The 15,013-nt window shown below is 50.1% G+C and overlaps 1 protein-coding gene across 9 annotated transcripts in view; it reads left to right on the forward strand.

Moving 5' to 3' along the window:
* The window catches only part of wasf1 (WASP family member 1), a 42,380-nt gene that overhangs the window by 3,209 nt on the left and 24,158 nt on the right, over positions 1-15,013 (forward strand). The window lies entirely within an intron of this gene.

Consider the following 15,013-nt stretch of genomic DNA (forward strand, 5'->3'; position numbering starts at 1 on the left):
GCGGATTTATCTGGTCCGCTCTGTGTGAACTCCTGGCTGGAGGCTGGGGGGGAATTTGGGGGTGGGGGGGAGTTGGCATTCCTGCGCATGGTTCATGTTTTCCCCTCCTCTCTCTGTGTCTCAGAGGCCCTCGTGATACTCGTACGCTGGCTCCCGCCTCCTGCCGAGGCTTCTGGACCTCCCTTGATTTGTTGACGCGGCTCTGATCCTCTGCCAGCGCTCTTTTCCTTTCTCATGCTCGTCGAGAAGAATCCCCCTCTGTCTCCGGCAGAGGCAACGGGAGGGGAAGGCTGGCAGGAGCAGCAGGCACGACCGGGAGAGACGGTTTCAGGGGGGAAGCGGTGAAGTCAGAGAGAGTGAGTGGATCAGCACCTGGGCTTGACTGTAGGTGCTCGCTGGAGGACTGGAATTAGGCAGGCAGAGGAATGGAGTCCAGTCAGATGATGGATCTGTGGATCTGGCCAATACAAATAATGGAAATGACCATTATTTGGCTAAAATGCGCTTTTTCTTGGGTGAGAAAGCGGGGCATCTTTGACTGGAAGGGACAACAATCCCGGGGATTTGCTTAAGCCTGGGACCACCCGCGCGCCACCAAACACTTTGCAAACACTCCTTCGCCACACAATGCAAACAAGTGGCAAGGTTGGCAACGACCGAAAAACTCATTGTTACTTCCCCTCCAAACACTGAGCCCAAGCGGCTTCTCCACGACGTCTGTGCATCAGGTGGTTTGTGTTGTTTCAGAAACTCTGCCAGGAACAAACAAAGACCTCTCGCCGTCTAAAGCCTGGGTGGAAAATGCAAAAAAAACACACACAACAAATATTGGAAAAGGCAGGACACCATAGAAAAACTGAACAAGAAAGCAAGTTGTTTTTTCACAAACCGTATCTTGTAAGTGAATATGGTGCATCTTCTATTGGTGGGCCTGACTTAGCATGCCACAGGCGCAGGAGGCGCTCCCTCCTCCTCCCAGCTGGTGATGATCCAGAGGCCTCGGCACACAGCAGTTATTGTGTTTTCTCCCCACGGCTCCATAATGCTGCTACTGTCTGCCCTCCGGACCGGCCGGACGGCCGACCTGCAGGGACACCAGGGTCTCAGTCAGTCAGTCAGTCAGTCAGTCAGTCAGTCGTCAGTCAGCAGGTCCCTCTGACTCTGCTCTTCCCATTGTCCAACCTGCTTTCGCTCTGCTTAAGACTTAACAACACTTTGATGTCTCAGCAAAAAACCTGGGCGCTGTTCTGTTCTGCTCGTTCGGTTTTGGTGTAAAGAATTCTGTCGTTTGACAAGTTTCAGAGCTCCGCTGGTCAGTTTCTCAGAGCTCCTTTGTCCTGCAGACCTTCATCTTGGACTCTGACTCTGTAAAACAGCGTATTTAGCCCTCTATTCAGGGCTTTCATGCAAAAAAAACAAACACTCACAGCTTCAGCCTGGCCGAGGGGGCGTCGCCGCCAGCGAGATGTCGGTGCCCCTTTGTGACATCACAGATTCAGGATGATGATTCAGAAGCGTGTGAAAAGTGGGATGGAAAGAGGGATGCGAGAGACGAGTGAGTGTGGTGTGATGTGGGACCTCCAACAGCATCTGTTGCCTTTTTTTTTTTCCCCTCTCCTCTTCCTTCTGTTTGTCTTTCTCTCTCTCTCCAACACCTGCTTCATTTCCTCGCTGCCACTGAAGGGGGCATCGGCTGACACACCTCTGAATAAGACCCCGCTGACCGTGTCGCTGCCACCAGGCAGGCCACTCTCAAAGCCTCTTCATCACGTCTTTTTTTTTTTTTTTTTTTTAAAGATCTTCCCCACGCCAAACCTAAACTTCCCTCTCCCTGTTCTAGTATTCTGTCTGTTCGCTTTAACATCTCTCCGGGTAGACGGATCCCTCCGCTGCTGTTCGGAGCGTTTGAAAACCGCCTTGCAAAAAACGTCTCAGACTCTCGCAGCCTTCCTGTCGGCCTTTGATGACTGCGTGTCTCGCTTCTGTTGCCTTCCAGACTTTAACGGCTGCATTAAAGCGCCTGGGTCACTCCCGGGCATCACAGAGGGCATTTCTTGAGGACAGGTTTGCCAGCTCATACCACAGTTTTGTTCAAACAATGTGAACAGCAGTCCTCTTCAAGTCCGCGCGTGTTTCAAGGCTGATAAGATACTGGCTGAACTGAAAGAAAAGATGGGACGGAAGAGGTCTCAAATTGCCTTAAAACACACAACAGGGCCTCGTCTCTCGTCTCAAATTGAAAAAACCCCAAAAGGCCTCGTGACTCCAGTGAGCGCCGGCCAGGTGATTTGGCAGACCGAGCGCCATTGTGTCCTGTGACCAAGATAGCCCAGAGCCAGAAGCAGCCTCACAATGGAAGAACCTGTGGACTGGTTCAGGCCACGCCCCGCCCGCTCTCCACACACACACACACACACACACACACACACACACTGGTGTCATGTGTGCCTTTGGATGGTGGATGTAGTCTGATACCAACCCTCCCTCCGCAGCTGAAACATGGAAGAGCAGACGTGTTTATAGTGTCATGGAAGAACTTCTACACTGCAGCTGAGCTGCCTCGAAATGAAGCTTCCTGCTGTAGCAGCAGCAGCAGCAGCAGCAGCAGCAGAAGCAACACACACATTTGACTGATTGATCGATTTGCCTATGCAAAGTTCAGCAGAAGAGAAAAACCCACTGTGCAGCGCCTCCCTCCACTCACTCCACTCTATAACTCCCCAACTTTGAATATCTCAGCACTCTGCACTCCTTCGATTCATCCGCCGAGTCCCCCCCCCCCACTCCTCCCCGCTCCCACTCCCCCTCCCCCGCTGATGGGTTCCTAGTGAGCCGGAACGGCCGATGCCTCGGTCGTAGCGACGATGGCGGTGACGACGGGCTATGATTGATGACGGCTACGGAAAAAAGACGAGAGGAGGGGGAGGATGTGGAACGGGGGTGGGGGGGGTCCTCTCGGCGCTCTCCCCGGTTTGGATCCACTCCTGTCAGGACTCAGACATTTGTATTCAATTACAGACGCGGCTGCATTTTTATGCGGACTGTCAGCAGCGTTTGCTTTTTTTCTCTCTCTCTCTCTCTCTCTCTCTCTCTCTCTTTCTACATGCGGAAGGCGAGAGGGAGAACAAGGTCTGGCGAGGAGAGCAGGAGAAATATTTGAAATTCTCTTCGGTGATATTTTCATCCAGCCTGACTGTGAGCGGCATATTTTAACTTTTTTAATGCTCGGAAAGCGAGCACTGAAACCGGCAGTTTTCCACCTTTTAACCTTTTAAAAGTGAACAATGTTGAGGAGGGCGGTAAACAGAGGGCTAAATACACTGATGATTAACTCTTAGATAAATACGTCAGTGTGCAAGGCTGCTTCCACTCAAGTCCCTCAGCAAAAGAAGGTCTGAAGTCCTCCTTTGGAAAAACCAACCTGGCTTAGATAAGAGGTTAAAGGAAAAGGGAAGATAAAAAAAAAAAAAAAAAAAACAGCTGCAAAGATAATGGACTCGGGCAAACAATGCATGTTGTTGCAGCACAAATGTAAGATTATCTCGTCCCAGCGGAGCACACCCAAGTCTCCCTTTTACACCGGTGAGCTTTAATGTGTTTTAAAAAAAAAATGGTCTGAATGTTCAAGAGCGAAGAAGAAGAAAAAAGGGCGTTGAGAGTGAAGAGTGGACAGGAAATAAAGCAGTGGTGTGAAGTGATGGCTCGGCAGCTGTGTATCCATTACAGTTTTTTTGCAAAATAAAAGCGACATTTCTAAAAAATTTTTACTAAGTACAATTGCCATTTGCAGGTGTTTCCATTGAATGGCGTGAAGCGCATCAGCCGTAATTCTCGTCATTTCTCGTCCTGCGAGACGCCACTTTGAGGAGGATGGACGTACAAAACATTTTGCGTTTTGGAGCAACAGACGTTTCTGGGACGTGTAAATGCGACAAAAGTTTTACCATGACACTTGGATACATCTGAAAAACCACCTGATCATCCATCACCAGTCTTTTATTGCCATATTTAAGTTTCCGTGCAATTGTAGGGGTCATGGAAACGCAGCTAGTTTGGCTCTTGTGTTTGTCCTGGTGTGTGTGTGTGTGTGTGTGTGTGTGTGTGTGTGTGTGTGTGTGTGTGTGTGTGTGTGTGTGTGTGTGTATGCACACAACTGCTACCTTTAATTAGGAGCCAATATTTGGCCGCCCATTCACAGCCGGCAGCGAGGATCCAGCGGAGCTTTTTGATTCCCTCCTTCCCCGCGTTACCTCCCCCGAGAGCAAAGTGCCTCTGATTAGCGCTGGAGCGAAGCCAGAGCAGAGGCCACAAGTTTACGCTTCCAGCCGTTAAAGATCCAAAGTCGAGGAGGACATTTATTCACTTATTTATTTATCTGTTTGTTTGTTTGCTTAGCAGGAAATTCACACACCAGTGAAAAAAAAAAAAAAACAGCCTCTGGTGTGCTCACCACCACAAGGCAGGGAGTTCGACGGCGCAACATCTGCAGAGCACAGGTCACGCAGAGGTCACGGACGGCCGCCAGCTACAGAAGCATCCGCTTCCTTTAAAAATAAACAAGGACGCGCCCTCGACGCTTCTGTCCTCTCTTCACGGCTCGCCGGAGGAAAAATAAAATGTGAGACCACCCTCACGCACCTCCGTCCTCCCTAAACTGTTCTTGAATTTAAATCTATATCGAAGCTCGACGTGTTGCTGATGAAATCGGGCCGCAACTTCTCTCGCCGAGCTACGGCAAGGAGACGCAGATGCACGAGTGCCTTACGTAACTCCCTTTCATTTATAGACACAAGCCCACAGCTTGAATGTGTAAGGGCTACTATTATATAAGAAGGAGGATGATGGGTGGAGGGGTGGGGGGACGGGGGGGATGGGTGGTATTTGTGTCTAATCTAGATCTTATTGTAATTCTATATGTCGAAGAGGCTGAGATTACAGCAGAATAGAGCTTCCCTTCTCTCGCAGCGCCGGCATCCGGGAGCTCCATCTCCATCTGGAGCAGGTGCACGGCGCACCCACGTGCACATGCGTGAGATCACGCATGTGTGTGTGTGTGTGTGTGTGAGTGTTTCGCTCTGCATCTCTTCCAGTCTCTCCGCTATTGTAGCTACAGCCAAAGCGCGTTAGCTTAGCAGAAACTGTGATTCGGCGCTGACCGTTGGTGGCGTAGGCGCCTAAATGTACATTTTATTTAAATTAGCATAATAAATCATTTTCATTTTTAAAGGCCAATCTTCTGGTCTCTTTCAATAAAAATGATACCTTTAAGAGGAAGGCTTTTATTTTGAAAGGTGAGCCTCAGTGATTTAAGGGTGTTGCATTCTGGGTGAGCTCATGGGAAGCTGGTGTGGGTGAAGCCAGACTGGGAGCCCACAGCTTGAATGTGTAAGGGCTACTATTATATAAGAAGGAGGATGATGGGTGGAGGGGTGGGGGGACGGGGGGGATGGGTGGTATTTGTGTCTAATCTAGATCTTATTGTAATTCTATATGTCGAAGAGGCTGAGATTACAGCAGAATAGAGCTTCCCTTCTCTCGCAGCGCCGGCATCCGGGAGCTCCATCTCCATCTGGAGATCTCCATCTAGAGTGTGTCGAGCGCTGCGACTTCGCAAAGTCTCGTCCAACTGGTGTTGGAGGCAAAGTGGAACCTTTGTTTTCTCAAAGAAAAGCCATCTGCGCTTTTCTCCCCCGTCTTTAAATGCCACCAGTGTTGGACAATTTTGTTGAAACGGTTTATGCTACGCTAACCTCTTTAGCAGCAGCTAGCCTCGCGCTCAAAACGTGCACAGTCTCTTTCTCTTCCTCTGTGGGTTTTTAACAGCAGCAGTGTGTGTGTGTGTGTGTGTGTGTGTGTGTCTGTGTGTGTTTTTCTTGTTTTTTTTTTAAGCTTTCAACATAATGGAGGCTGATTGGTTCTGTGACATTTCTGAACTGACATCTCAGCAATTCGACCGCCTTGTAACGAAACGTTTTGTGGCCGAGCTTTGATTGTTGCTTTCTCACTACTGGGACGTGATGATGGGCATCTCATCTGTTTCAGATGTGTTGTCGTACAAGCGCACAAGCGTTCATCCGTCTCCAGCGTAGGAGCAAATATTTTCTTTCGCCCTTAGCTTTTTTATTCCGGCGTGCCGTGATTGTGTTTGTCAATGTAGTTGGAATCGCTGCAGTGAGTCTAAGCCCCCCCCCTTGACACTGACTTGTAATTGGGAGTTTTTGACACTACACATTCTAGTTGCGTTGCTACTTGGTAAATAACCCAGGCTTCTTTTCTTGGCTGCAGAGTCAAATCAAAGTAAAACCTGAAAGATGGCGATGTGATGTGCTGTGTTTAGCTGCTGTGCCTCCGACTCCTGGAGACTTTACCATCCTCAGCGGTGCTGCAGATGCCAGGAGAATGTATCACCCTAAAAAACAATCTTTTTTTTTTTTTTTTTTTAAAGCTATTGTAATATAAAAAAATAAAAAAAATCTATATTTACCGATGATGACATTTTTTTTTATAGGCTGTCAGCGTGTGTGCTGACACAAACCTCTGCAGCATGAAGTCCTGTGAAGTGCAGCAGATGTACAGAAGTAATAAGGGGGCCGTGGGCTGGCAGCTGATGTTATTCAGGGCTTGTTTAGGGTTGCGAGGCTTCCCCGAGACGCCAGCGGGGACCACTAGCTGTCTCCGCTCTTTACTGTGAGTGAACGCTTCCCATTGATCCCTCGCTCTGTCTTTTTTCCCGACCGGCAGAATCGGCCCTGTGACACGTACGGCGCGATGTCAAAAAAGAATAAAGGGGTGCGACAGGCTCCTCTTTTCCCCACGCAAAATGTGTGTTTTGGCTATTCTTTTTTTTTCTGTGGCAAAATTACCGCAGCTCCTCCGCCGGTGAAATGTCAGATGTTGCTTCCGGATTTAAAAAAAAGAAAAAAAAAAAAAATTGGTGGGGGTGGGCGGCTCAGCGGGGCCGTGAGCTGCCTGGAGCTCATGCAGAGCTCGAGCAGTTCCAGCACTCTGGCAGCATCCCCACACACACACACACGGGGGCATCCTGAGGTGTAGGAAAGGTCAAAGGTCACGCCACTATTGCGTACGCTTACGTAAATGTTAGCGGCGAGTCGAGGCTGAGCAGGCTGAGCCCTGGGGGGCACAAAGAGGTGCTGACAGACAGACAGACTGGGCCTGGTTAGCAGGGACGGCTGCTGCTGCTGCTGCTGCTGCTGCTGCTGCTGCTGCTGCTCCAGGTTCCGTACCGTGTTCCGCCCCTCCGCACATCCTGCTTTACATAAGCCGACTGCCCCCCTCGGAGTACTTAGCCGCTGAAGCTAATGGCGACTGCCAGTTTCGTGCTCCTCATTGTCTTGCCTTAGCGTCTGTGGCGTCTGGGCCTTGAACTGATTTTATTTTTTATTTTTTGAATTCATTTTCTGCCTCCGTTTTGCTTTTTTCATCCAGATCAGCACACAGTCCTAGTTCAAACACAGGTTAAAGGAGACAGCGAGGCAGCACGCTCGCTGTTAGCTGTTAGCCCCGGAGCGTCGAATTAGATATTTCAAACAAAGCGCTCATCAAGGCAAATCTGTGCAGTCTCTTTTTTTTTTCTCCTTTTTTTTCTTTACACCGATTCCATTTTCCCCGGTTGCGTCGCACTGTCGCAGTGTGATGTGATGCATTAATACACGCAGTGTGGCGCAAGTAATATATACTGCATCACCGCGAGGAGTCTTGTTTCTAAATGAATCTGGTGTTTTTTATCATCCTTCAGCTATTAAAAGGCCCAGTGTGCAGCAATTTGCTGGAATCTCTATGGACAGAATTTGTTTCATTGCTCTTAGTTATATGAAGCCAGTAGAAACAAGCAGCCCACTGCGTTTCCCTTCATTATTAGTAATAATTTGTACAGATATCAGGAGACGGTGAACCACCGCATGCCTATAAGTAGCCGAGAATGTGGATCTGAAAGCAGGTTTGGTGGTCGAACGGTGACATCGCGGCCAACCAGTCGGCCAGATAGGAGATGAAGAGAGACATCAGAGCGGGGATTAACATCTGCTCGGCCTTTCCCAGATGGAATTAGCTGAGCACAGAGAAACAAGTAACCTGCTTTCTGCTGCTCCGAGAGTTTAGCCTATTAGTCTGATTCCAAGTCATTGTTTCATAGCTGTAATTACTGTGACAGCTTGGCCATGGGCTTAACGCCATACATTACGAATGTATAGGAATTCATCTTTTTTTTTTTTTTTTTGGAAATATGCTTTCTTACTACTAAATATATGATAATAAATCACACACGCTGGGCCTCTTTGGATGTCAGGATAGCAGCCACGTGCGTGCAGTAATTAGGTCTACAGCGCCTCCAACTTATTATTATTAATGGAGTGTTTTTAGAAAGCCGATTCCCTGATTGGGCTGGGATTACTTGGAAAAGAGGTTTTTAGTGAGGAGGCTGCAGGAGAGAGGCGTATTTATGGGCTCGACACTGCGCGAGGTGACGGGCTCTCCAGCGGAGGAGAGGGGAAGAGCTCCAGGCGGCTGGGTAGGTGTTTACCTCATTGCACTCGCTCACAAAAGGAGGGGGATTGGAAGAGCGACGGCGGCTGGGGGAGAGGTGGGGAGTGGGGGGGGGGGGTGCTGTGTCCAACAACGGCAGGATGACTCACAGCATTTCTGTCTTGCGCGCATGACACTGCATGAGAAGGTTGACAGGCAAGGAAAAAAAATCTGACTGGCCAGGAAAAAAAAGAAAAGAGGAAGAAGAAGAAGAAGAAAAGTGTGTTGAATTCAGATGCAGATGAGAGAAAGAAGCTTAAAAACAGGCCCACTCACAGGAAGAGGAGCGGAGGAAGCCAGCGAGGAGGTGGGCAGGAGGTGCTGCTGTACCTTCAGGGTGGAGAGAGGAGGGAGGAGGGAGGTGGAGGAGGAGGAGGAGGAGGAGGAGGGCGGGGGTGGGATTTGCTTTTCCCTTGGAGATGAGCTGATTGGACGAGAGCAGAGTGCCGGCGGGCCAATAATACCTGGTGACAACAAAACACAAGGAGAGTGAGAGGAGCTTTGTCCGATTGAAGACGCTGCAACAGAACCCAATCTGTGCGTGTGTGTGTGTGTGTGTGTGTGTGTGTGTGTGTGTGCGTGCGTGCGCGCGCGCGCGTGCGTGCGTGCGTGCGTGTGTGTGTGTGTGCGAGCGAGCTGAGAGGATTCGAGCTGTCACACGCTGACTATCACCAGAAAGAAATCCCTTCTAAAATTTTAATAAAGCAAATTGAATCACCTTAAATCCACTTCAGTCTCTGGAATCTAATCTCCCCTCGGCGGCGATGGAGGAGGAAAAAAAAAAAAAAAAAAAAAAAAACTGCCGGCAGGCATGTCGGAATCATCATCACTCAGCCTAATGGCAGCGCAAGCAGGCGGCGGCGGCGGCAGCTTAATTGACTCGATCTCGTACACGGCGGCTAATAAGAGACTTCCTGACCGCTTCTTTTTTTTCCTTCTACTTTATTGGCCGGATTAGTTTTTCTTTTTTTTTTCACTCCACTCTCCGACAGCCTCCACTTCCTGTCTGCCCGACGATCGTTTCTCCGCTGTGTCAGACATCTACCACCCCCCCCAACCCCCCTCCACTCCCACCCCCTCTGTTTTGTGAGGGTGAATGTCTGCAATGTCACAACACAACAGGCCACTTGATGCCTCCAGCTGACCTCTTGACCCCGAGTGACCTGCGTGATCTATAAACAGCAGAAGGCCTTCGGGGTGTCGAGCAGGTTCGAGTGGTTTTTGGTTGGTTAATGAGTTTTTTTCTCTAAATATAGCAGTTTTCCCAGCGGTCACACGTGTCAGGACTGAAGCCCTGCAACTCTTATTAATTGAACCGGTGTCACCAGGAAGCCCCTGCGCTTCTTAAAGTGACTAACAAGGATGGTTCTGTTTTCTGAAGAATTTTAAAACCTTTTTTCTCTCTCCTGATGATGCAGGCTGAGATTGCAGGACAACTCTGCAAAATCAGTCTCGGTGATGCCCATCGGTGGTCTGATCAGACCTTTTTGGAAAGAAATAAGATCTACAGGAGTGCAGTCACGGTTGTACTGAGCTCCTCCAGCCACCTGTGTGAATACAGGAATCAGCAGCAGCGAGCACTTGCACTTTTTCCGTGTACAGTTTCATCAGCGGCGACTGTGGGGTAGAATTACTGGAGGAAAAAAACCTTCTCCACGTTCTGATACCTGCTCAGAGAGACACCGCGGCCGTGTGTGTGGACGCCCCCAGAACCTGGAGCCGGTCCGTCTGTCCGTCTGTCCCCTCCCCTGCGGCTCTGCCCCTGGCCTCCTTCCATGCAAGGGCACCTTCACTCACCAATAGCCACTAACGCTGCTCATGCTCTGATGCTCAGAGTGACATTGCACACGGACTCTGGAGGAAGAGAGAGAGAGAGAGAGAGAGAGAGACCTTTTAGCAGCGTGCACAGCTGCCTCGGGCTCAGTCGGGTCGACCCGTCTCAGCCCCCGGGCCTCCTCTTGTTGTCCTTGTGCCTCTCTTCTCCAGAGGTTGACGCCTCTCCTGACTCAACCCTCGCTGCAGGATCATCACTGGAAAAAAAAAAAAGGGGTTGATTTCACCATGATAGCAAAGATCGAACCCTTCACTTCCTTTCACTCTCACTCGCTCCTCCGCATTAGCATCGCTGCCACCCTAACGGACTCACGGTGGAAGTGGACGTGAGCATTAAACTCATGAAAGAATTGCTGCTGTTGCTGTTGCTGTTGCTGCTGCTGTTGTCGAGGTTGCATGGAATATTTTCAATATCAGTGAAATATTTCCTGCTTCTTTGCCCAGTGAGACCTCCTCCCGCTGTTCTGCTGCCTGCTCGCGCTGAACTCAGGCTCCCTGGTGCCTCCTTACAACATGGATCTCAATATAAAAGAAGATATCCTCCCCCTTACCTCCCCCACCCTGCATTTTTTATTTCTCCCAGTTTCGCCCGGTCTAATAATGATTTTTATATTCCTCAAATGGTGGCGAGGCGCAGTTTTGTCTTCCCTTCCTTCTCTCAGTGAGTGAACGAGCAGCCCTGATGGATGTCGGCTCGTCGGCGTCTTGTTGTGCTCGTCTCGACTTCTTCATTTTCCAGGAAACAACACACGGCGGCTGAGATTATTTAGATTATTTCTCTGCTGTGCAGAGGTGTGGAATCTGTTGCTCTCCAGACAACAGTGGAAAGTGGAAACAAGCAATTCTTTTTCTTTCTTTTTTTTTTTCTCAAGCTCCGGTTATTGAATGGACGCATAAAAACGGAGCGTTTATGAAACAATAGTGGGGGAATGGGAGGGTTTCTATTTATTTTATTCAATGCGTTTCAAGATCTTGGCTAAAAAGTGGGAACTCCTTCATCTCCTCAGTGTCAGTTGTGTTAATACAGTGGTTTAGACCAATAACACAGGCCTACAGAAGGAATTCTGTTCCGCTACGGTTCCATTGAAAGTCACAGAATGACAACCGACGCGTCACCGAACGCCAACTTCCAAGCCAAGCGCTTTGTTTGTCGTTGCTGTTTCCGAAAAAGTGGCACCTTTTCATTTATTTATTGCGACAAAAGTGCAGTTGTGTTTTCCAAAGGGAACACGAAGCCCCGCCTTCCGACCGGCTGGCGGATGAGAGGCTGCGATATTCAGACCAAACAAACTTTTTGTTCGGCAGACACCCTCCTCTTCCTCTCTTGTCAAATCGGCTCCTCGGCAGCTCCGCCTCGGGCTCGCCGCCGCTGCGTGTGTGTGTTGTTGTGGGTTGTGTTGTTCGTGCTCCCCTCTTTGGGACTATTCTTCTCTTGCGATAGGGCCGTGGTAGCGGTTAGCCCGGCGCACGTCCTCGCCGTCTCCATCCATTATGAAATCTACCTCCCAGGCCAAACAAGCCCAGCTGCTCGCCGCACATGCCGACATCCATTATTGAACGAGAGCGGCTTTCAACATTAACGGCAGCGGCGCTGAGCGCACGGCCCGGCAGAGGGAGAAAATGCACATTATATAATGGAATCAGCGCCGTCGACACACTCGCAGTCGCACACGCAAGCGTGTCTGTGACTATCCGCTCGTTGGCGTGTCCGAGGAAATTGAACCGGGTTTTATGTTTTTTTTTTTTTTTAGCAACGTGGGCCGTGACTGGCTGCCCACCGGCTGCAGCAGCAGCAGCAGCAGCAGCAGCCGCAGCAGCAGCAGCAGCAGCAAGAGGATGAATCAATCTGCAGCGTCAGCGGACGAGACGCTAATCAGATAAAACCCGTCTCCAGCTTCACGCTGAGCCGACAGTGGAGAGTCAAGAGGGGTCCCGGGACTGACTGGCTCCAGGCTGCAGCCGTGCCGGTTTCCCACGACCGCACCTGCGAGGAAACGTCAGCGAAATGCAAAAAAAAAAAAACAAGAGGCAGAAATCAGAGAATCGGACGCAACTCACTGCTTCTCCAGAGAGCCGTTGCCGAGCTTCAGCAGAGGTCAAAGGTCATTCCCGTGTCAAGTCCCGTATCTCCTTTTATTTGGCAGAAAACTGCCATGTAAACGCAGCTTATTTCACTATATGTTGCTTCACTATTTCTGCGTATAGGGGTTGGTCAAGACGTCAAGCGGGAGAGAGAAACAACGGGGGGAGGAAGCTTGAGGTGCGTCTTTGTTTCCTCGACTGTTTCTCTTTTTCTGGCTCTGTTCGAGCTCTTCATCCCGGAGTCAGTCACCGTGCAGAAGATAATAAGGTTCTGCTCCAGATCCCCGTGCTGCTGGCTCACTTTCCCTAGTTAGCAAAGCCGGCTGAGCCATAGTGCTGCAGGTGTGTGTGTGTGTGTGTGTGTGCGTGTGTGTGTGTGTGTGTGTGTGTCCATGTTGCACAGCGCCTCGCTTGTGAGCGTCCTCTTACTGCTTAAACGGGGACCCATTCAGTCCGGAATTTTAATTGGATAGAACTCTCGTTGGTACAAGTTGTATTACTCCGACGTGATTTGCTGCGATTGGCCAACACAGGGATTCACCACGGCCTCATTAGCACCGTGCACAGAGACGGCCTCAAGTACATTCAATTAGTTGTTTTGTATTTTTTTTTTTTTTTTTTTTTGGCATTTGTTTTGGCGCAACGGGTGCGTTGGCGTTCCTCCGTCCTGCGCTGGAGAACCCTGAGCTGCTCTGAGCTGCCTGATCTCGCCTCTGCTGTCATGTTTGATCCGCAGAGCAGCTGCGAAGCATTAACGACTGCAGTGAGAGCAGAATGTGCCGCCACTTCAGTGGTTTGAAACGGCCTTTTAAAGTGAGGCCTGAAAGTCTGTCATTAGAGAGAGCGGCCAGATCCAGTGATTAATCTGGGCCGAATGAGGTCCTGCTGGTTTTCAGCCCACGTCTCAGTCGGCTGACTAACTACGGCGGTTACCAGAGGAATTTTTTTTTTTGTTGGACAGACCGAGAGTTGGACGTCCTAAATGACTGGTGAATTTCTACAGTTGCGGCCTGAACGATCCTTCGGGGGGGAAAAAGTTAGACTTAGGTCTTAGACACCGGGCTAGCCAGCCATTCAAAAGAGAATGGAAGGAAAAATATCAGAAGGTTCTAGAATGTCGACAAGGAGGGAAAAAATGTCTTTGAATGTGCGACTGAACCAGGAGGAACCGAGCCGTGGCTCCTCCGTGAGAAGAGGCTGTTGTGCTCCTGAAGACAGCAGTCGCCCTCGGAGGTTGTGATTTCAGAAAATTACACCCGCTGCTCCGTCTCGCCTCTTGTTTTCTGTGCGGGCAGACAGACAGACAGACAGACAGACAGATAGACAGACAGGACGGAGAGTTGCGGTAGCTCTCCTGCAGCTGCGTGACTGATTCGAAGCAGCTGTGGGTAATCTCTCTCTCTCTCTCTCTCTCTCTCTCTCTCGCTCTCTCTTTGTCTCTCTCTCTCTCTCCCTCTCTCTCTCTTTGTTTCTCTCTCTCCCTCCCTCTCTCTCTCTCTCTTTGTTTCTCTCTCTCTCTCTCTCTCTCTCTCTCTCTCTCTCTCTCTTTCTCTCTCGGTCTCTTCGGTCGCGCTGCCTTGTGCAGTTCTGCCACTTTCCTTGATTCTTGTGTGCATGTGTGTTTCTTTTATGGCTGCAGCTGCTCACGATGTCCGTGGTGCAGGAAGCAATCGAGGCCCTGGGCTGATGTGAACCAGTTCCCAGAACGGCCAGATTTAACCATGGTGCCTGTTTTCAGGAAGTAGTCTGAGCCAAACAGCAATCTGCCTTCCTCTGCTTTGGTTTTCACACGCTTTAAAAAAAAAAAAAAAAAAAAGATATCCCAGGCCTCACTAGATCAGTCACAGTTATCACCCATAGAGTAAAGTCCTGCAAACTTATGTACATAGAAAAGTGGAAAAGTGGAGCCACAAGTTTTGCACCCCTCCAAAATCAGACAATGTAGTCAAAATGTATTTATGACGTCCGCAGAAGGTAAACACAGTGGACATGTGTTCCTGCTCTGCATCCCGAACAGAAGGCCGGCCTCCACGGCGCTGCGTGAGCCAAACAGTGTGAACCAAAACAACACGCCGCCTCGGCTCCTCGCATCACTGCATCGTTTCCTGTCTCGCCGAGTCTCGCGCATTTACCGACGGTTTACCTGAGTAGCTTGTAGTACCACACAGAAATGAACCCAAGCGAAAACGCTGCATTCTGGGAAATTGACTCGCCCATCTTGCGCAGGCTCCACCGTGTGCAACCTCAGGAAACTGAGAGTTCCCGGGCGTCACTGAACGCAGCCTGGCAACTCACCGGTGCCGTTAGTTTGACTGCATTGCCCAAGAGTGCAGTGACCTGCAGTGACCACCGGAGGCACCCTCCTTCTGGCCCCTCCTTCTCTCCCTCTCTCCATCACCCCACCAGAGGCTTGACTCCGCCCACATCTCAGGCCACTCACCCCGGCCACGCCCCCTCCTTCCCTCTTCCGCTGCCCCTTTTTTGTCCGCTGCCCTTTCTTTCCCCTCTTCTTACTCCTCTGCCTCTCTGGGGATTTCACCAAGTGACCAGTGACATC

The sequence above is a fragment of the Nelusetta ayraudi genome, unplaced genomic scaffold (assembly GCF_046127955.1).
Source record: "Nelusetta ayraudi isolate G7.1 ecotype Tasmania unplaced genomic scaffold, CSIRO-AGI_Nayr_v1 ptg000238l, whole genome shotgun sequence".
NCBI lineage: Eukaryota > Metazoa > Chordata > Actinopteri > Tetraodontiformes > Monacanthidae > Nelusetta > Nelusetta ayraudi.